Consider the following 21,991-nt stretch of genomic DNA (forward strand, 5'->3'; position numbering starts at 1 on the left):
CTGTGTATCAGCCAGTCTCTGTGTAGTAGCCAGTCTCTGTGTAGTAGCCAGCCTCTGTGTGTCAGCCAGCCTCTGTGTGTCAGCCAGCCTCTGTGTGTCAGCCAGCCTCTGTGTGTCAGCCAGCCTCTGTGTATCAGCCAGCTTCTCTCTGTGTATCAGCCAGTCTCTCTCTGTGTATCAGCCAGTTTCTCTCTGTGTAGCAGCCAGTCTCTCTCTGTGTAGCAGCCAGTCTCTCTCTGTGTAGCAGCCAGTCTCTCTCTGTGTAGCAGCCAGAGTCTGTGTATCAGCCAGTCTCTGTGTATCAACCAGTCTCTCTCTGTGTAGCAGCCAGTCTCTCTCTGTGTAGCAGCCAGTCTCTCTCTGTGTAGCAGCCACTCTTTGTGTGGCAGCCAGTCTCTCTCTGTGTCGCAGCCAGTCTCTCTCTGTGTAGCAGCCAGTCTCTCTCTGTGTAGCAGCCAGTCTCTCTCTGTGTAGCAGCCAGTCTCTCTCTGTGTGGCAGCCAGTCTCTCTCTGTGTCGCAGCCAGTCTCTCTCTGTGTGTATCAGCCACTCTTTGTGTAGCAGCCAGTCTCTGTGTGGCAGCCAGTCTCTCTCTCTCACAGTCTCTCTCTGTGTATCAGCCAGTCTCTGTGTTAGCAGCCACTCTCTGTGTTAGCAGCCACTCTCTGTGTTAGCAGCCAGTCTCTGTGTTAGCAGCCAGTCTCTGTGTTAGCAGCCAGTCCCTGTGTTAGCAGCCAGTCTCTGTGTTAGCAGCCAGTCTCTGTGTTAGCAGCCAGTCTCTGTGTTAGCAGCCAGTCTCTGTGTTAGCAGCCAGTCTCTGTGTTAGCAGCCAGTCTCTGTGTTAGCAGCCATTGAAGCAGCCAGTCTCTGTTTAGCAGCCAGTCTCTGTGTAGCTTAAGAGTGAGAAATGACTTATAACCTGATGGGAGCAAAGTGAAGTGCTGCAGTCTGTCGAGTGTGATTCCTCTCCTGGCTGTAAGAGGGGGCCGAAGAGGTGCTCTGGGACACTGCATTGGGATAATTGCACGCAATGAGGCCCCTCACACCTCTCGCAGGCACGTGCACACACATATACACACACACACACACACACACACACACACACACACACACACACACACACACACACACACACACACACACACACACACACACACACACACACACACACACACACACACACACACACACACACACACACACACACACACACACACACACACACACACACACACTGGCAGCCTGCTCTAATGCTGTGGCACCCTGGGGACCCAACAGTTTACTTACAGTTGGCCAAGTTGCCAATCACAGAGCCCCAGGACGTAATTTTACCTCAACAAGAACAGACTCCTTCCTACACCATCAACACATTGAGCCATAATGTAAATTCTAAAACCTGGGAAAGAGACACTTCTGCTTGATTATGACCTTCGACTGTCAAACCCAGGTCAGGGCAAATCACAAATGACCTGTGAGTAAACAAAACAAATGACCCAGTGACCCGTGAGTAAACCAAACAAATGACCCAGTGGCCCGTGAGTAAACCAAACAAATGACCCAGTGACCCATGAGTAAACCAAACAAATGACCCAGTGACCCATGAGTAAACCAAACAAATGACTCAGTGACCCGTGAAACCAAACAAATGACCCAGTGAACTGTGAGTAAACCAAACAAATGACCCAGTGACCCATGAGTAAACCAAACAAATGACTCAGTGACCCGTGAAACCAAACAAATGACCCAGTGAACTGTGAGTAAACCAAACAAATGACCCAGTGACCAGTGAAACCAAACACATCCTGTGGTTTTCTAGTGGTTCACTTTACCTCCTCCAATCTCAACTGTCAGTTAATGGACTGATGCTTTCACTACAGCTGTCTGGCCAGTGTGACACACTACAACTGTCTGGCCAGTGGGAGACCCAACAGCTAGCTGGCCAGTGGGAGACCCAACAGCTAGCTGTCCAGTGGGAGACACTACAGCCAGCTGTCCAGTGGGAGACACTACAGCCAGCTGTCCAGTGGGAGACACTACAGCCAGCTGTCCAGTGGGAGACACTACAGCCAGCTGTCCAGTGGGAGACACAACAGCTAGCTGGCCATTGGGAGACACAACAGCTAGCTGGCCAGTGGGAGACACAACAGCTAGCTGGCCAGTGGGAGACACAACAGCTAGCTGGCCAGTGGGAGACACAACAGCTAGCTGGCAGTGGGAGACACAACAGCTAACTGTCCAGTGGGAGACACAACAGCTAGCTGGCAGTGGGAGACACAACAGCTAACTGTCCAGTGGGAGACACTACAGCTAGCTTGCTAGTGGGAGACACTACAGCTACCTGGCCAGTGGAAGACACTATAACTAGCTGGTCAGTGGGAGACACAACAGCTAGCTGGCAGTGGAAGACACTATAACTAGCTGGCCAGTGGGAGACACAACAGCTAGCTGGCAGTGGAAGACACTATAACTAGCTGGCCAGTGGGAGACACAACAGCTAGCTGGCCAGTGGGAGACACAACAGCTAGCTGGCCAGTGGGAGACACAACAGCTAGCTGGCCAGTGGGAGACACAACAGCTAGCTGGCAGTGGAAGACACTATAACTAGCTGGCCAGTGGGAGACACAACAGCTAACTGTCCAGTGGGAGACACAACAGCTAGCTGGCAGTGGGAGACACAACAGCTAGCTGGCAGTGGGAGACACAACAGCTAACTGTCCAGTGGGAGACACTACAGCTAGCTTGCTAGTGGGAGACACTACAGCTACCTGGCCAGTGGAAGACACTATAACTAGCTGGTCAGTGGGAGACACAACAGCTAGCTGGCAGTGGAAGACACTATAACTAGCTGGCCAGTGGGAGACACTACAGCTAGCTGGCCAGTGGAAGACACTATAACTAGCTGGCAGTGGAAGACACTATAACTAGCTGGCCAGTGGGAGACACAACAGCTAGCTGGCAGTGGAAGACACTATAACTAGCTGGCCAGTGGGAGACACAACAGCTAGCTGGCCAGTGGGAGACACAACAGCTAGCTGGCCAGTGGGAGACACAACAGCTAGCTGGCCAGTGGGAGACACAACAGCTAACTGTCCAGTGGGAGACACAACAGCTAGCTGGCAGTGGGAGACACAACAGCTAACTGTCCAGTGGGAGACACTACAGCTAGCTTGCTAGTGGGAGACACTACAGCTACCTGGCCAGTGGAAGACACTATAACTAGCTGGTAGTGGAAGGCACAACAGCTAGCTGGCAGTGGAAGACACAACAGCTAGCTGGCCAGTGGGAAACAATACAGCTAGCTGGCCAGTGGAAGACACTACAGCAAGCTGGCCAGTGGGAGACAACAGCTAACTGGCCAGTGGGAAACAGTACAGCTAGCTTGCCAGTGGGAGACACTTCAGCTAGCTGGCCAGTGGGAGACACAACAGCTAGCTGGCCAGTGGGAGACACAACAGCTAGCTGGCCAGTGGGAGACAACAGCTAACTGTCCAGTGGGAGACACAACAGCTAGCTGGCAGTGGGAGACACAACAGCTAACTGTCCAGTGGGAGACAACAGCTAACTGGCCAGTGGGAAACAGTACAGCTAGCTTGCCAGTGGGAGACACAACAGCTTGCTGGCCAGTGGGAGAAACTACATGGGAAACTATACAGCGAGCTTGCCTGAGGGAGGCACTATAACTAGCTGGCCAGTGGGAGACACTACAGCTAGCTGGCCAGTGGGAAACACTATAACTAGCTGGCCAGTGGGAGACACTACAGCTAGCTGGCCAGTGGGAGACACTACAGCTAGCTGGCCAGTGGGAGAAACTACATGGGAAACTATACAGCTAGCTTGCCTGTGGGAGGCACTATAACTAGCTGGCCAGTGGGAGACACTACAGCTAGCTGGCCAGTGGGAAACACTACAGCTAGCTGGTCAGTGGGAAACAATACAGCTAGCTGGTCAGTGGGAGACACTACAGCTAGCTGGTCAGTGGGAGACACTACAGCTAGCTGGTCAGTGGGAGACACTACAGCTAGCTGGTCAGTGGGAGACACTACAGCTAGCTGGTCAGTGGGAGACACTACAGCTAGCTGGTCAGTGGGAGACACTACAGCTAGCTGGCCAGTGGGAGACACTGCATCACGGGGAGAAGAAAGCCTGGATGGTTGAATGGGAAGCCTGTAAAAGCTCTTTCAAGGGAGCACCATCACAGCGAGGAAAACCCCCCAAAAATGATCTCCGTAATAAACGCAAAAACACTTTTAAGAGCCTATTCTTCTGCCTCTTGAATGCTACAGCAAATAATGAAAAGTGATCGTAAAGAAAGACAACAGTTCTCAATCTCGGCTTCTTCAGTGACCTTGGAGTATAGGACGTTCTTACAGGTTGACCATGGCAGCAGTGTTTGCAGAGCATGGACAGGCCCGAGGAGGCCCGAGGCGATGGGGTTTGCACAACCCTTCACTTTGACACATTCAGAGAGCCAGAGACAAAGAGAACTGTGTGATTTACGACTGTTGGTTGTTTACTCTCACTGACTCCTGGGCCACATGTCACTTTCAGACTGAAGAGCTTTGTCCCTCATTATGCAAGAGCTGTATTTGATCTAGAAATAAAACTGGAACAAACCGTGTTAGCCACATTCCTTTGGGGCGATTAGATTGGAACGATGATGACTTTTAAATCATGTACAACGGCCATCTAAATTGGTATTTGACACTTTGTGGGACTTCAGAGGACTGAAGGGATGTTTTGTGAAATCCTGGGGACCTGTAAATACATAGATTTTGATGACAGGAACTTAAATAGTCTGGTCTCAGAGGACAGACGGAGGGTGTCTTAAACAGCAGCCTATTCCCTATATAGTACACTACATTTGACCAGAGCACTTTAGGCCCTGGTAAAAAGTAGTGCATTATAAAGGTAATAGGGCGCCATTGGTACACAGACTGAGTCTCCTTCCTGCGCCAGACTCACTTGGCCGCAGACTCAAAGCTGCTTGGGGCCCTCTGGTAGGTCGGTCTCAAGTCATTGCTGGCTCTTCCAGGAATCTGGAGCGTTAATGAAAGTCATAATTAGAATCAGAAAGCATTTTGCTCAGCTATGTTCAAAATCTAAGGCTTTACACCATGTAATTTGAATTGTTTATCTGCACTAAGCCGAGCATCAGCCCTCTGAGATTTCTAGCTCTGAATTAACAGAGGACGTCTCACACCTCTCCCTCTCTCCTCTCTTTCTCTCATCTGCCTCTCTATCTTTCCTTTGTGTTGGCAGCACATGCTGTGACGTCAGAGATTGAACTGCATTCCTCTCCCGCCTTCTCAGATCTTCTCTCCACACACACAGCCTGTTTCCCATCTCTCTATGCACAATGTTGGATTGAGACCTCCCGGGTTGAAGATGGATTAATGTGACTGGCACAAGCGCAAGGAGAGAGGGAGGAATGGATCTTCCCGTCTGGGTTTGGGAAGGCTGGTCCATGCCAAGACTAGCGGCCTCTGGATGCCACGGGAATCCATGCAGAAAATAGCAGAGATTAAATAATCCTGGATTACAGTTTGCTCTAGTCTAGCTAGATTTAGACAGAGAAAGACCAGAAAACCACTGTTTTCCACAGCGCTGTCAGCCTCTCTCTCTCTCGACACATTGTTAAACCACCATGTCTACCAGTCCAGTCCACACTGACTGCTAGCCTATACCATGGCCATAACTCCAGTCTGTCACATGAAGGGAGGGGTAATCAATCTGGCCTGTCTAGTAGTGGACCAAGCCTGGAAGCACATCCATCAACGGGGTCCCGGTGGTCACTGGTGGCTGCAATCAAGCATCCATTTCAGGTCTCTCACAGCAAAAGCACCCAGTCGACTAGATGGCCTGGAACCTAAAGGGTTAATTGGGTAGACGCTACAGGAAGTGTCAAAGCCTCCTGGGCCCGGGCCGGAGCTGAGATAAGCAGCATGTGGCCCCATTGGGGTGGGCAGATGAAGAGAAAATACTTTAGTGGTTTTTGGGTCAGAGTTGATTATCAGCGCCCGTAACACAGCCATGTCTTACCCTCACACACATTTAAAGACACATGGATCAGGTACTGTAATGCTGCATTGCTTGCTGTTTGGGGTTTTAGGCTGGGTTTCTGTATAGCACTCTATGACATCAGCTGATGTAAGGGCTTTATAAATAGATTTGATTGATCGATTGACTGTAGGGATCAGCTCTCCTGCTAGGAATCAGCTCTCCTGCTAGGAATCAGCTCTCCTGCTAGGAATCAGCTCTCCTGCTAGGAATCAGCTCTCCTGCTAGGAATCAGCTCTCCTGCTAGGAATCAGCTCTCCTGCTAGGACATACTAGGTCCTGCCTACACACACACACACACACACACACACACACACACACGTGTGAACACATACAAACACACACACACAACACAAACACACCAGACCCCATGACAGTGCCCTGACACCTTTCAAAAACAGTATGACCACATGAGCAGCAGATGCCTGTAGACGGATGTTTTGCAGTCTTAATAGTGCTACAAAGGGAACCTAATCAACTTCACATGTTCCTGGATGTGACTCAGAGCTGATGCACCCCTTGAAAAAATGGGAGAAATGCTAGATATGCTGGAGCCCATTGAGAAAAGAGGCTGAGTAGTGTATGTTTCCCCGGACTACAGCAGGTCCAGTGTAGAGGTCAACCGATTATGATTTTTCAACGCCGATACTGATACAGATTATTGGAGGACCAGAAAAAGCCGATACCGATTAATCAGACAAAACATTTTTTGTAATAATGACAATTAAAACTATACTGAATGAACACTCATTTTAACTTAATATAATACATCAATAAAATCAATTTAGCCTCAAATAAACAATGAAACATGTTCAATTTGGTTTAGATAATGCAAAAACAAAGTGTTGGAGAAGAAAGTAAAAGTGCAATATGTGCCATGTAAGAAAGCTAACGTTTAAGTTCCTTGCTCAGACCATGAGAACATATGAAAGCTGGTGGTTCCTTTTAGTCTTCAATATTCCCAGGTAAGAAGTTTTAGGTTGTAGTTAATATAGAAATTATAGGACTATTTTTCTCTATACGATTTGTATTTCACATACCTTTGACTATTGGATGTTCTTATAGGCACTTTAGTATTGCCAGTGTAACAGTATAGCTTCCGTCCCTCTCCTCGCTCCTACCTGGGCTCGAACCAGGAACAAATCGACAACAGCCACGCTCGAAGCAGCGTTACCCATGCAGAGCAAGGGGAACAACTACTCCATGTCTCAGATCGAATGACGTTTGAAACGCTATTAGCGTGCACCCCACTAACTAGCTAGCCATTTCACATCGGTTACACCAGCCTAATCTCGGGAGTTGATAGGCTTGAAGGCATAAACAGCGCAATGCTTGAAGCATTGCGAAGAGCTGCTGGCTAAACGCGCGAAAGTGCTTGTTTGAATGAATGCTTACGAGCCTGCTGGTGCTTACCATAGAGCAGTCTGAGTGATCAAATCAGACTTAATTATAACATAATAACACACAGAAATACGAGCCGTAGGTCATTAATGTGGTCAAATCCGGAAACTATCATCTCGAAAACAAAACGTTTATTCTTTCAATGAAATACGGAACCGTTCCGTATTTTATCTAACTGGTGGCATCCATAAGTCTAAATATTCCTGTTACATTGCACAACCTTCAATGTCATGTCATAATTACATAAAATTCTGGCAAATTAGTTCGCAACGAGCCAGGCGGCCCAAACTGTTACATATACCCTGACTCTGCGTGCAATGAATGCAAGAGATGCGACACAATTTCACCTGGTTAATATTGCCTGCTAACCTGGATTTCCTTTAGCTAAATATGCAGGTTTAAAAATATATACTTCTGTGTATTGATTTTAAGAAAGGTGTTGATGTTTATGGTTAGGTCCAACCATGCAACGATTGTGCTTTTTTCGCAAATGCGCTTTTGTTAAAAGTTGGCTGTCTTTGTTAAGAAGAAATGGTCTTCACACAGTTCGCAACGAGCCAGGCGGCCCAAACTGCTGCATATACCTTGACTCTGTTGCAAGAGAAGTGACACATTTTCCATAGTTAAAAGAAATTCATGTTAGCAGGCAATATTAACTAAATATGCAGGTTTAAAAATATATACTTGTGTATGGATTTTAAGAAAGGCATTGATGTTTATGGTTAGGTACACGTTGGAGCAACGACAGTCCTTTTTCGCGAATGCGCACCGCATTGATTGTATGCAATGCAGTACACGCTAGATAAACTAGTAATATCATCAACCATGTGTAGTTAACTAGTGATTATGATTGATTGATTGATTGTTTTTTATAAGATAAGTTTAGTGCTAGCTAGCAACTTACCGTGGCTTCTTACTGCATTCACATAATAGGCAGGCTCCTAGTGGAGTGCAATGTAAGGCAGGTGGTTAGAGCGTTGGAATAGTTAACCGTAAGGTTGCAAGATTGAATCCCTGAGTTGACAAGGTAAAAATCTGTCTTTCTGCCCCTGAACAAGGCAGTTAACCCACCATTCCAAGGCCGTCATTGAAAATAAGAATGTGTTCTTAAATAAAAGTGTAAAAAATTTAAATAAATCAGTGTCCAAAAACACCGATTTCAATGAAAACTTGAAATCGGCCCTAATTAAATCGGCCATGCCATGCCGATTAATTGGTTGACTTCTAAGTCCAGTGCAGCACACATGTCAAATACATCTCTGGCTAACACCTTCGGGATTACAGCCAAAGAAAAACACAGACAGATTAACCCTCCGATTTGCCCCACGTTATACACATTTAGGCCACGATGTGAGCGATGTGTGATGGCAGGGTCAGGGGAAACATGCATGCTCACCTCACCCAACAACTACTGAACAACAGGCGGCACCCAATACAATCCAGACATAGGGAGGACGGAGAGAGGCAAGAAGGAGAGAAGGATGACGGAGAGAGGGAGGACGGAGAGAAGGAGGATGGTGAGAGGGAGGACGGAGATAGGGAGGACAGAGAAATGAAGGACGGACAGAGGGAGGACGGAGAGAGAGAGGACAGACAGAGGGAGGACAGAGAGACGGAGGACGGAGAGGAATGAAGCTAGCTGACTGACCCACTTTTGGTACGGGTCAGTCTCTCTCTCTCTCTTTCTCTCTCTCCAATTGTAAGATCTCAGTGTTAGAGGAAGGGATATACTGTAGATGCTAGCCTACCCTGGGGTACAGGTTCAGTCTGGCCGTCTCTCGCTTTGTGTGGCAGGCAGTGTCATGTCACGGTCCGTCTGCTCCCACTCACCCTAAGTGCTCCAAACGGCACCCTATTCCTTTTGTAGTGCACTACGTTTGACCAGGGCCAATAGGGAGAGCTCATAGCGCTCTTATCCAAAGTAGTGAACTGTATAGGAAAGGGTCCCGTTTGGGACGCAGATTCAAAGAGAGACCCAGGCATGCATCCCTCTGCTCTGTGGTCAGTAGCTATCTAACAGTGAGATAGCTGTGGTGGGGAACTAAGAGGGGTGTTAAATACAGCTTGAAGCCCTATTTTCTTTGGGGTTTTATTTGTAAGGTTACCAGTGCTGTCTCAGGCGCATTGGGGGAACGAGGACAATGTCCCAAATAGCACCCCATTCCCTATATAGTGCACTACTTTTGACTAGGCCCAAAGGTAGTTCACTATACAGGAAATAGGGTGCCATTCAGGACAGAACCGGAGACACTTCCCACTTCACTTCGCTATTTGGCTTTGTGATTAACAGACCCCAGTAAATAAAGACATCCACTATAATAGAGATGGATGATGGAAAAACAGAATAAACCTGGTCCCTGCAGTGACATGTGAATAGGATACTAAGCCGAGCACAGAGCAGACAGAGGATGACCTTCCAAGAGGGTTGTTGTAGCAGCAGATGCGCGACCTTTCTGCCACCTAGCAGGGTGTTTTTCTCATTAGCTCCATGCAGCGATCCGACATGAGGCTCTGTCTCTCTGTGAGTAAGACATGGTACTGTAGTGGACGTGGCGCTGGCATGAGGCATCACATGGAAATGTGTTGTGTTTTCAATTCTCTTCCCCTCTCTCTGAATCATGCTCAATGTGTTCCTCTTAAAAAAAATGCCATTTTGCTAAAAATATAATGTCTTTATTTTTCTGATCCTGAAAGAAGAGAACAGGGGTGGTCATTTGAATCAGCCGAATGACTTCATACTTCGCAACAAACCAAACCACATGAAAAGCCAGTCAGTTAGGATTAGCCACTTGACGCTCTGACCAGTTTCCTCCCAGTGCTAATATCTAGCAGTGTTTTCCTCCCAGTGCTAATATCTAGCAGTGTTTTCCTCCCAGTGCTAATATCTAGCAGTGTTTTCCTCCCAGTGCTAATATCTAGCAGTGTTATTCCTCCCAGTGCTAATATCTAGCAGTGTTATTCCTCCCAGTGCTAATATCTAGCAGTGTTTTCCTCCCAGTGCTAATATCTAGCAGTGTTATTCCTCCCAGTGCTAATATCTAGCAGTGTTATTCCTCCCAGTGCTAATATCTAGCAGTGTTTTCCTCCCAGTGCTAATATCTAGCAGTGTTTTCCTCCCAGTGCTAATATCTAGCAGTGTTTTCCTCCCAGTGCTAATATCTAGCAGTGTTTTCCTCCCAGTGCTAATATCTAGCAGTGTTTTTCCTCCCAGTGCTAATATCTAGCAGTGTTTTTCCTCCCAGTGCTAATATCTAGCAGTGTTTTTCCTCCCAGTGCTAATATCTAGCAGTGTTTTCCTCCCAGTGCTAATATCTAGCAGTGTTTTTCCTCCCAGTGCTAATATCTAGCAGTGTTTTTCCTCCCAGTGCTAATATCTAGCAGTGTTTTTCCTCCCAGTGCTAATATCTAGCAGTGTTATTCCTCCCAGTGCTAATATCTAGCAGTGTTTTCCAAATACTTTGAGCTTTTGTTCTAGCCTACCAGGAGTGCCGGTGGGCAGGATTTAACATTTAGCAAAGGGGTGATAGTCCAGTGAGTCAGGGACCATGGTGATCAGGGTGTGTCCGAAATGCCCCTCCATTCTCTATGGGCCCTGGTCAGAATTAGTGCACTGCATAGGAAATAGGGTGCCATTCGGGATGCTCACCAGATCATGTCAGAGGGGATGAGTGGTGGAACTCTCATTAAAGAGAACTTGGTTTATTGGAATGAGACAGCATGCAGAGAAGGGTGCTACGGTCACTTTAACGAGAGAGCAGCAGGCCTCAGTGGGCTCAGCTCATTCACACTGACTCCACAGTAGCCTTTTTTATTACCGTGGACAATTTTCATCTAGCTAATTACAGCTGCTTTTTACAATGTCAAGTAATCAGTGTCCACAGCGTTAGTCACGGTCTCCTTCAAACAACAATGGGATGCTGGTGGAACTCAGAGTTACTCAGAGAGAGAGAGAGAGAGAGTAGGTTTATCTTGTGTTGTGTTGCGTGAGTGTCTTTGAACAGCCAGTGGTTCTAGTCCTTGTTATGCATTAATTGCAGATGTCGTGTTGTTTGTCTAAACTCAACAACCAGGTGGTGAATTCTTATGCACCAAAGGGATATGGCTGTCTGCTTGTAGTCTGCTTGCAGAATATGCATGGCTCTTCTTTTCTATAGAAACAACCTACATGTGGACTGTGGCAGGTGAAATATGTGTTTAGGGGAAACAGTTGCAGTATGTTATTTCTCTCTTCAGCTTTATAGGAGCCAGCACAGTTAGATCCTGGTTTCACTAACTTCCATTTAATATGTTTCCCTCTACTTTTCTATTGGTGAAGTATGTAAAATCAGCAATCTAGTCTGGGCTCTGCTGTCAATCTGTTTCTCAGCCGATGACCCTGAGCAGACTGCAGATGGATTTCGAGGCCATGGGAAAACTAAAGGAGCACTTGGTTGGTGGACAGATGAGTGAGTGGTCTTCACACTGTTGCTTCTTCTCTTTCTCTCTCCCTCCCTTCTCCTCTTTTCTCCCTGTTTTCAATTTCAAGTTTTAATGTCACTTGCACCAGTACAGTGAAATGCCTTTCTTGCAAGCTAAACACAACAATGCAGTAATCAATAACAATGTAATACTAGAAATAACAATATAGAACAAAAACACATGAGAAATAAAAAAATAAGATAAGAAGAACATGAGAAAGTAAGAAGCTATATACAGGGTCAGTTCCACTACCATATTTCCATATGCAGGAATATTGGAAATTCCCCTCCTCCCCCTCAGAATCAGCAGCCTACAGTAATGATGTGCAAACCACAAGTGGTGACAGACAGACAGAGATGGACTGACTGGATTCTTTTTTTTAAAGCAGACAGTCGGTCCCACAAACACACAGTAGTTTATTATAACACAGGTCACATAAACTGCCCACTTTTCTTTCCTAGAGGAAAAACACTGCTAGTTATTAGCACTGGGAGGAAAAACACTGTCAGTCTGGTAACAAGCCTCCTGTCCCCAGAGTGATTCCCAGTCTGACCACAAGCCTCCTGTCCCCAGAGTGATTCCCAGTCTGACAACAAGCCTCCTGTCCCCAGAGTGATTCCCAGTCTGACAACAAGCCTCCTGTCACCAGTGATTCCCAGTCTGACCACAAGCCTTCTGTCACCAGAGTGATTCCCAGTCTGACCACAAGCCTCCTGTCACCAGTGATTCCCAGTCTGACCACAAGTCTCCTGTCACCAGAGTGATTCCCAGTCTGACCACAAGCCTCCTGTCACCAGAGTGATTCCCAGTCTGACCACAAGCCTCCTGTCACCAGAGTGATTCCCAGTCTGACCACAAGCCTCCTGTCACCAGTGATTCCCAGTCTGACCACAAGCCTCCTGTCACCAGAGTGATTCCCAGTCTGACAACAAGCCTCCTGTCACACACGGGCAGTGGAGGATGGCGATGGGATGATGGTTAAAATGTAGCTAGCGGCTAACAGTAGACACTTCTGTCTGAGTGACTGATGATGCGTGTACAAAGAGGTTGACAAAACCGACAGGCATGTTTGTCCAACGCAAATTTGGATGTTCCGGTAAACATTGCACCCCGAGGCAATGGGCATCGACTCACTCCGAGAGCAGATAGGAGCGTGGAGAAGACACAGTCCAGGAGAGGCAGGCAGGATGTTGCCAGTGGTTTAATATGTCAGTATTTGTTTTCGCTCCCCTGTGCCTAGATGCACATTGCATAAGGAAAAAGTACATTCTGAAGCTCAGCTCTGTGTTTAGTTCACACTTACAAAAACAAACCCACCTTCTGCCAGGAAGGTCAGAGTTGGCGAGGGAGGTCTAGCAACACGGAGCCTTGGAAAAATTCTCAGCCTAAGCAAAGCTAAAGCACTTGTATATGACTTTCATATTTTAACATACACAATCCCCCATAATGCCTTTCAAAGTGTCAAGGGGTACCAAGCAACGTGCTGAAGGATGTTTTAATATCTCATGTTACATGCCCACCCCCATCGTACTTCCTCAATAGCTTGAGTAAATACAAGTATATAAATATCTATACGTTTTTAAATGGCTTAAAAGCACACTGTATTTAACGGAAGCATGTTTACATCTGGCGTCACTATTCATGTGGCTGTCTCTCTCATGAGGATGCTCAGTGAGGCTCTGATATAGTGTCTGGTCAGTGGCTACAGACTACAGACAGTCACAGACAGACCGACAACAAAACAGAGTTTACATTAGGTACTGCGGTTCACCTGCCATATGCGAACAGAGAAAGTGAGGTTGACACACACACACACACACACACACACACACACACACACACACACACACACACACACACACACACACACACACACACACACACACACACACACACACACAGACAGAGAGACCGAGAGAGAGAGAGAGACAGAGAGAGATAGAGAGAAAAAAAGACAAAAAGAAAAGAAAAGAAAGAAAGAAAAGGAAAGAAAGAAAAGAAAAGAAGAAAGGGAGTGGGTACTAAATTCGTTATGCCTTTTTGAAACTTGTGCAAGCAGTTCAGACCATTTAAATGAAATTCTCTGCTGGTCATCATGGGAACCACCTGTGTTAAACTCTCTGGTGAATAATGGCCCCAAACTATTTCCAAAATTACAGGCACCCTCAATCAACGTGAGCATTAGGCCTCTTCCCCTCTATCCCTGGGTCCGACAGACAGACAGTCAGACAGATATTGTTTCTGTGTGTGTGGGGGGTGGGGGGTGGGGGGGTCAGACCAAGAGTGCAGTCTACATACCCTCTCACTGTAGACCCACTGACAGCCTGGTGATCCCCATTTAAGTGACATCAGCACCATTGGATCAAATCAATGAGTTTGAACTTGATGATAATACAGTTGTCTTCTCTTCTGACTGTATTTTTACTATAAGAAAAACAATCGCCCAGCATGGCGGCGTCTGAGTAGTTTCGGTGATGGTGTGGCCCCTCTCCTCTTTCTCCAGTCTCCCCTATCCCTTAATGGAGCCTAAGCACCAGACATTACAGCCTCTCCTCTGCCTCAGAATGGTTGTGTGTGGATTTGTATTGTCTCCAGCACAAGGTGCACCTATGTAATGATCATGCTGTTTAATCAGCTTCTTGATATGCCAAACCTGTCAGGTGGATGGATTATCTTGGCAAAGGAGAAATGCTCACTAACAGAGGGGAATAAGCTTTTTGTGCATATGGAACATTTTGGGGATCTTTTATTTCAGCTCATGAAACATAGGACCGACACAACTTGTGGAGTTTATATTTTTGTTCAGTATATATTCAGTAGATGTAAATGCATGAATGACTTTGTATATCTCAATCTTTTCTATGTCTTGAATATTTTATGAGGAAACATAACCATTGTGTCTTAAAACCCAGACCCGAGCAGCCATGTTAAAAGTCCCCTCAAGAAAAATGTTGGTAAAATTCAAAATTGATTATTTTCCTCCATGAGAAAAGCAGTCAACAAAAGGTCCATTCTCTTCTGCTCACAACGTAGAGGATATCTCGGTTTTTCCCTGTCCAACTTTCCAAAGGCATGTCTGTTTTTGATTACGCCTCAAATGTGAATCTTAATTGTGATTAAACAAACATTGTGTGAGTGCTGTTGGCTGCTAACCAAGCTCATCCATAGCCTGTATCCCACTAAATGCAGATTGTGGGGGCTGTTTTGTTAGACTTCAGTGCGGCTTTCAACATTATTGATCATAGTCTGCTTTGAGTAAAGCCAGTGTGTCTATAAATGCAGATGACTCAACACTATACACAGCAGCAACTACAGCAGCTGAAATGACTGCAACACTTAACAAAGAGCTGCAGGTAGTTTCAGAATGGGTGGCAATAAATAAGTTTGTCCCAAATATAAAAAAATATAAAAATAAAAGCATTGTATTTGGGACAAATCATTCACTAAACCCTTACCCTCAACTAAATCTTGTAATAAATTATGTGGAAATTGAGCAAGTTGAGGTGACTAAACTGCTTGGAGTAACCCTGGATTGTAAACTGTCATGGTCAAAACATATTGATACAACAGTAGCCAAGATGGGGAGAAGTCTGTCTATAATAAAACATTGCTCTTGCCAAGTTGTCACACCTGGACTAATGTTCAGTCATGTGGTCAGGTGCCACAAAGAGGGAAAATTGCAATTGGATCAGAACAGGGTAGCACGGTTGGCCCTTGGATGTACACAGAGAGCTAACATGTCATTCTCTCCTGGCTCAAAGTAGAGGAGAGATTGACTTCATCACTACTTTTATTTATGAGAGGTATTGACATGTTGAATGCACCGAGCTGTCTGTCTAAACTACTGGCACACAGCTCGGACACCCATGCATACCCCACAAGACATGTCACAAGAGGTCTCTTCACAGTCCCCAAGTTCAGAACAGACTATAGGAGACACACAGTACTACAAAGAGCCATGACTACATGGAACTCTATTCCTCATCAAGTAACTGATGCAAGCAGTAAATTATGATTAAAAAACAGATAAAAATACACCCTACGGAACAGCAGGGACTGTGAAGCAACACAAACATAGACACAGACACATGCATACACACATGATAACATACGCACTATACACACGTACACATGGATGTTGTGTTGTAGTGGAGTAGGGGCCTGAGGGCACAAACTTAGTGTGATGTGAAATCTGTTGGGAATGTATTGTAGTGTTTTTGAAATTGCTGGACTCGAGGAAGAGTTGGTGCAGCCTTGGCATGAACTAATAACTAGTAAATACAAATACCAATGCAAATGGGTCAGAACAAGCTATTAACAGTATCAAAATATGCAGTTATTACATGTTTTCTTACTTTAATTTGGACATTCAATTGCTAACACATGTATCTTTGCAATTTCAGTACACACCACATTTCATAGCCTCTCACCCACTAGCTTTTAACTTTAGAGTGGTAAGGTGTTGCTGCTGGTAACTTTAGAGTGGTAAGGTGTTGCTGCTTTTAACTTTAGAGTGGTAATGTGTTGCTGCTGGTAACTTTAGAGTGGTAATGTGTTGCTGCTGGTAACTTTAGAATGGTAAGGTGTTGCTGCTGGTAACTTTATAATGGTAAGATGTTGCTGCTGGTAACTTTAGAATGGTAAGGTGTTGCTGCTGGTAACGTTAGAATGGTAAGGTGTTGCTGCTGGTAACTTTAGAATGGTAAGGTGTTGCTGCTGGTAACTTTAGAATGGTAAGGTGTTGCTGCTGGTAACTTTAGAGTGGTAAGGTGTTGCTGCTTTTAACTTTAGAGTGGTAAGGTGTTGCTGCTGGTAACTTTAGAGTGGTAAGGTGTTGCTGCTGGTAACTTTAGAATGGTAAGGTGTTGCTGCTGGTAACTTTAGAGTGGTAAGGTGTTGCTGCTGGTAACTTTAGAGTGGTAAGGTGTTGCTGCTGGTAACTTTACAATGGTAAGGTGTTGCTGCTTTTAACTTTAGAGTGGTAAGATGTTGCTGCTGGTAACTTTAGAGTGGTAAGGTGTTGCTGCTGGTAACTTTAGAATGGTAAGGTGTTGCTGCTGGTAACTTTAGAGTGGTAAGGTGTTGCTGCTGGTAACTTTAGAGTGGTAAGGTGTTGCTGCTGGTAACTTTAGAGTGGTAAGGTGTTGCTGCTGGTAACTTTAGAGTGGTAAGGTGTTGCTGCTGGTAACTTTAGAATGGTAAGGTGTTGCTGCTGGGAACTTTAGAGTGGTAAGGTGTTGCTGCTGGTAACTTTAGAATGGTAAGGTGTTGCTGCTGGTAACTTTAGAATGGTAAGGTGTTGCTGCGGGTAACTTTAGAGTGGTAAGGTGTTGCTGCTGGTAACTTTATAATGGTAAGATGTTGCTGCTGGTAACTTTAGAATGGTAAGGTGTTGCTGCTGGTAATGTTAGAATGGTAAGGTGTTGCTGCTGGTAACTTTAGAATGGTAAGGTGTTGCTGCTGGTAACTTTAGAATGGTAAGGTGTTGCTGCTGGTAACTTTAGAGTGGTAAGGTGTTGCTGCTGGTAACTTTAGAGTGGTAAGGTGTTGCTGCTGGTAACTTTACAATGGTAAGGTGTTGCTGCTGGTGACTTTAGAGTGGTAAGGTGTTGCTGCTGGTAACTTTAGAATGGTAAGGTGTTGCTGCTGGTAACTTTAGAATGGTAAGGTGTTGCTGCTGGTAACATGTTGGCTGCCGAAGCCAAACTAGCTCCACGGTACTCACATCACAAATCTCTCCCCAGCAAACATTTCTTTCTCTGCTCCTTGCAAGGATAAATGCTGAGGTGGAACAATGCTGTGGGATGCCAGATTTCACATTCACAGTATGAACTGTTTAATTTATTTGTTAATTCCTTCTGTCAGCAGAAACCAAAGTGATTATGTGAGCAGCAGCTTCCTCCGGTGGGATCAGTGTTAGATCTGCCTACATGTAGTTTAGCCTTCGAATTTCCAGATACTTGACAGGGTTAACTACTGCTAGCAATGACTAGAAACAGCAGGGGGGCGGAGATAGAGAGCTAGAGAGAGCTACAGAGAGAGAGAGAGCGAGAGTGAGAGAGAAAGAACATTTTGAGAGAGAGATACTGTAGAAAGAGGAGGAGTGTACTAATTAACAGATCTCCTGTTGGAGCTTAAGTGGCTATATTAAGTTTCACTGTTGGATCTTGTCTTGTGGGTCCTCCCACCTAGCCGATAGCTTCCACTCAGAACACTTTTACACTTCACTCTCTGCATACTAACTAACTCATTGTGGAAAACACAAAAATAAAACAATATCATTGACAAAAATAAATAAAAAGAGTATCTACCAACAGGCTGTGCCTCGGCCAGTTGTCATTCGCTCAGCAGCAGAGCTCCAAAGTCTTTGTAGCTTGTATTTATCTAAAGATGTATTTGTAGCTTATATTTATATAAATATGTATTTGAGGCTTGTATTTATCTAAATATGTATTTGTAGCTTGTATTTATATAAATATGTATTTTTAGTAAATCACAAAGCTGTCTGGCCTCTAGAAATTGGCGGACCGCAGCCCTATTTTGGGAGACATTTGGCTTGTATTCTGGGAGAGCTTTGTTTCTCTGTAAAAACAGCTATTGCAGGCAGAAGGAGCATTGTGGTCAGGAAGTACACAGCCACACAACCTGTTCGACCAGCTTAACAGCTTTATAACACTGATACGAAGCTTGGCGCGGTGCTACACGGTACTCCACGTCTGTCTGTTCTGGAGGGTTTGGTTTAAAGCACCATGCTTTAACACAGAGGAGAGGAATATGAAAAAGCTCCACCTGGTGCCTCCGTGTGTTAGCTAAATCACTCCTCATCCAACAGGAACAAACAGAGAGACGGACCAGGCGTGAGAAGCCAAATGTCGGTAAGTCATTTGTTTCTCGCAAATATGAAGTGCCGTGAATACCAAGCTAACTGGAGCTGGAGTGATGGAAAACACGGAGTAATGGATAAAACAAAGTCATGGGAAAACACAGAGTAATGGATAAAACAAAGTCATGGGAAAACACGGAGTAATGGATAAAACAAAGTCATGGGAAAACACAGAGTGGTGGATGAAACAAAGTCATGGGAAAACACAGAGTAATGGATAAAACAAAGTCATGGGAAAACACAGAGTGATGGATGAAACAAAGTCATGGGAAAACACAGAGTAATGGATGAAACAAAGTCATGGGAAAACACAGAGTAATGGATAAAACAAAGTCATGGGAAAACACAGAGTGATGGATGAAACAAAGTCATGGGAAAACACAGAGTAATGGATAAAACAAAGTCATGGGAAAACACAGAGTGATGTATAAAACAAAGTCATGGGAAAACACAGAGTGATGGATAAAACAAAGTCATGGGAAAACACAGAGTAATGGATAAAACAAAGTCATGGGAAAACACAGAGTAATGGATGAAACAAAGTCATGGGAAAACACAGAGTAATGGATGAAACAAAGTCATGGGAAAACACGGAGTAATGGATAAAACAAAGTCATGGGAAAACAGAGTGATGGATGAAACAAAGTCATGGGAAAACACAGAGTGATGTATAAAACAAAGTCATGGGAAAACACAGAGTAATGGATAAAACAAAGTCATGGGAAAACACAGAGTGATGGATGAAACAAAGTCATGGGAAAACACAGAGTGATGTATAAAACAAAGTCATGGGAAAACACAGAGTAATGGATAAAACAAAGTCATGGGAAAACACAGAGTGATGGATGAAACAAAGTCATGGGAAAACACAGAGTAATGGATAAAACAAAGTCATGAGAAAACACAGAGTAATGGATAAAACAAAGTCATGGGAAAACACAGAGTGATGTATAAAACAAAGTCATGGGAAAACACGGAGTAATGGATGAAACAAAGTCATGAGAAAACACAGAGTAATGGATAAAACAAAGTCATGGGAAAACACAGAGTGATGTATAAAACAAAGTCATGGGAAAACACGGAGTAATGGATGAAACAAAGTCATGGGAAAACACAGAGTGATGGATAAAACAAAGTCATGGGAAAACACAGAGTGATGGATGAAACAAAGTCATGGGAAAACACAGAGTGATGTATAAAACAAAGTCATGGGAAAACACGGAGTAATGGATGAAACAAAGTCATGGGAAAACACAGAGTGATGGATAAAACAAAGTCATGGGAAAACACAGCGTGATGGATAAAACAAAGTCATGGGAAAACACAGAGTGATGGATAAAACAAAGTCATGGGAAAACACAGAGTGATGGATGAAACAAAGTCATGGGAAAACACAGAGTGATGGATAAAACAAAGTCATGGGAAAACACAGAGTGATGGATGAAACAAAGTCATGGGAAAACACAGAGTGATGTATAAAACAAAGTCATGGGAAAACACAGAGTAATGGATAAAACAAAGTCATGGGAAAACACAGAGTAATGGATAAAACAAAGTCATGGGAAAACACAGAGTGATGTATAAAACAAAGTCATGGGAAAACACAGAGTGATGGATAAAACAAAGTCATGGGAAAAGAGAGTGATGGATGAAACAAAGTCATGGGAAAACACAGAGTGATGTATAAAACAAAGTCATGGGAAAACACAGAGTAATGGATAAAACAAAGTCATGGGAAAACACAGAGTGATGGATGAAACAAAGTCATGGGAAAACACAGAGTAATGGATGAAACAAAGTCATGGGAAAACACAGAGTAATGGATAAAACAAAGTCATGGGAAAACACAGAGTAATGGATAAAACAAAGTCATGGGAAAACACAGAGTGATGGATGAAACAAAGTCATGGGAAAACACAGAGTAATGGATGAAACAAAGTCATGGGAAAACACAGAGTAATGGATAAAACAAAGTCATGGGAAAACACAGAGTAATGTATAAAACAAAGTAATGGGAAAACACGGAGTAATGGATAAAACAAAGTCATGGGAAAACACAGAGTGATGGATAAAACAAAGTCATGGGAAAACACAGAGTGATGGATGAAACAAAGTCATGGGAAAACACAGAGTGATGTATAAAATAAAGTCATGGGAAAATACGGAGTAATGGATAAAACAAAGTCACGGGAAAACACGGAGTAATGGATAAAACAAAGTCATGGGAAAACACAGAGTGATGTATAAAACAAAGTCATGGGAAAACACGGAGTAATGGTTAAAACAAAGTCATGGGAAAACACAGAGTGATGGATGAAACAAAGTCATGGGAAAACACAGAGTAATGGATAAAACAAAGTCATGGGAAAACACAGAGTGATGGATAAAACAAAGTCATGGGAAAACACAGAGTGATGGATGAAACAAAAAAAAGTAATGGGAAAACACAGAGTGATGGATAAAACAAAGTCATGGGAAAACACAGAGTGATGGATGAAACAAAGTCATGGGAAAACACAGAGTAATGGATAAAACAAAGTCATGGGAAAACACAGAGTAATGGATAAAACAAAGTCATGGGAAAACACAGAGTGATGGATGAAACAAAGTCATGGGAAAACACAGAGTAATGGATGAAAAAAGTCATGGGAAAACACAGAGTGATGGATAAAACAAAGTCATGGGAAAACACAGAGTGATGGATGAAAGAAAGTCATGGGAAAACACAGAGTAATGGATAAAACAAAGTCATGGGAAAACACAGAGTAATGGATAAAACAAAGTCATGGGAAAACACAGAGTGATGGATGAAACAAAGTCATGGGAAAACACAGAGTGATGGATAAAACAAAGTCATGGGAAAACACAGAGTTATGGATAAAACAAAGTCATGGGAAAACACAGAGTGATGGATGAAACAAAGTCATGGGAAAACACAGAGTGATGTATAAAACAAAGTCATGGGAAAACACAGAGTGATGGATAAAACAAAGTCATGGGAAAACACAGAGTAATGTATAAAACAAAGTCATGGGAAAACACAGAGTAATGGATAAAACAAAGTCATGGGAAAACACAGAGTAATGGATAAAACAAAGTCATGGGAAAACACAGAGTGATGTATAAAACAAAGTCATGGGAAAACACGGAGTAATGGATAAAACAAAGTCATGGGAAAACACAGAGTGATGGA

General features: G+C 44.4%; 1 protein-coding gene across 1 annotated transcript in view; it reads right to left on the reverse strand.

The window, feature by feature from the left end:
• LOC118375671 (slit homolog 3 protein-like) overlaps positions 1–21,991 on the reverse strand; it is a 501,749-nt gene that overhangs the window by 452,553 nt on the left and 27,205 nt on the right. The gene's annotated exons all lie outside the window — the stretch shown is intronic.

The sequence above is a fragment of the Oncorhynchus keta genome, chromosome 30 (assembly GCF_023373465.1).
Source record: "Oncorhynchus keta strain PuntledgeMale-10-30-2019 chromosome 30, Oket_V2, whole genome shotgun sequence".
Lineage (NCBI taxonomy): Eukaryota > Metazoa > Chordata > Actinopteri > Salmoniformes > Salmonidae > Oncorhynchus > Oncorhynchus keta.